Below are 1,594 nucleotides of genomic sequence, written 5' to 3'. Positions count from 1 at the left end.
GGCCACATAAGGATCACTAGGTGGGGGGTCCTAAGAGATTTCCAAGGTAACTCTAGCATTATTTGTGCAATGCTACTTGCCCACTTATACAATAGGTTTCCTACATGTCTTGTGTGCCTCTTTGTATAAATGTTGATTTATCTTTGAACCCTCGAGTTAGAAAATTTTTAGGATTTCCTTGACTTAGAGAGTATTTTGATATTTATTTTGATATCCTATTTGGGACTTGAGGCTATCTCCTCAACTTAGTGGGAGTGGGCCACTTAGGTTCCACATGGTCGAGGGTTTGTGTTTTTTTACTCTTACCATTGAGATTTATCTATTGCTACCATGGCTGGAGTTTCCTTGTCTATATTTCTTTTGATTCTATCTATGTATCATTATGATGGATGGTTATATTTTATGATGGATATTTATATCTTTTATGATGAATGGATATATCATGTATGGTGGATGGTTTCATTTATTTTATTATACTTTGTATCATGGATCTAAGGAGGAGGATGTATTTATATTTGTATATATGCACATTCTTTTAGCCTTTCATACCCTGTGACATGTACAGTGGATCATTAAGCATTTCAAATTTCATTTACCAAGAGGCATTTAGAAAAAATGTATATTATTTAATTGGACATTAGACTTTTTAATTATTTTTTCATGTGGATGTGGTAGTTGTTAGACTTAGTATTAATTAAATTTAGATGTGATTCAACATCTAGGGATCCTTAAGGAATATAACTTGTTATGTATGCTTATAGTTGATTGTATGTTATTTCTTTCGCTACATTATGTTTGATGTGTATGTTGTTCTTTCTTGTTCAAAAAAAAATAAACGTTTGGAAAATTTAGTAAAACTTTAGGTTAATTCTTTTGGATCCCTTGGCATGGCATTACAACCAACCTAGTTAGAAGTTGTAGAAGGCAGAAGCACCCAGTGTCCAAACAACTTCTAGGGTAAGACCTCTGAACTTGTTGTCCAAATGATCTCTCAACCATTCCTTGTAGGATTATTGTATGTACTATAATTTAACTTCTTTCCTTTATCCTATCAACTAGACCAATCACTGTCAAACCTTGTAGACTAGTTCATGAACCTTAGATCAGAGTATCAAACTTTGGATCAGAAAATATAACCTTGGCAATGAAGTTTCCTTCACTTTTTCTCTACTCTACTTATCTTCACATTGTGCTCTTTGTGTTTCTTACAATCATTCACATTCCTCCATACAATATAAAGGAAAATTTCCTTCCTTTATACCAAATCCATAAAACAATTCCTTGAGTCAATTTTCACACCCTCTCAATTAATTATTATAGGGCCATATTGAGAACACATTACAATTAGCAATAACATTAATCTTTTTTTGAAACTTGAATAATTTTCCATACACTTAACATTATATTTAGTGAGCTTAGCTATGTCATCACAAATATTTTTTCTTCACATCTTTAACTTCATCTTCTTAGAATAATAACTCTGCTAAGAGATATAACAAGTTTACCAAAACATGCTTCTGTAACTCTATCTCAGAACAATCTTCACTGAAACTTGGATAACTTCTTTCAAAATTAATATCTTATGCTTTCAAGT

The sequence above is a fragment of the Cupressus sempervirens genome, chromosome 11 (assembly GCF_028749045.1).
Source record: "Cupressus sempervirens isolate cs-2001-9-10 chromosome 11, ASM2874904v1, whole genome shotgun sequence".
NCBI classification, from domain to species: domain Eukaryota; kingdom Viridiplantae; phylum Streptophyta; class Pinopsida; order Cupressales; family Cupressaceae; genus Cupressus; species Cupressus sempervirens.
The sequence above is the reverse complement of the archived record's forward strand: the minus strand, read 5'-3'. Positions refer to the sequence as shown.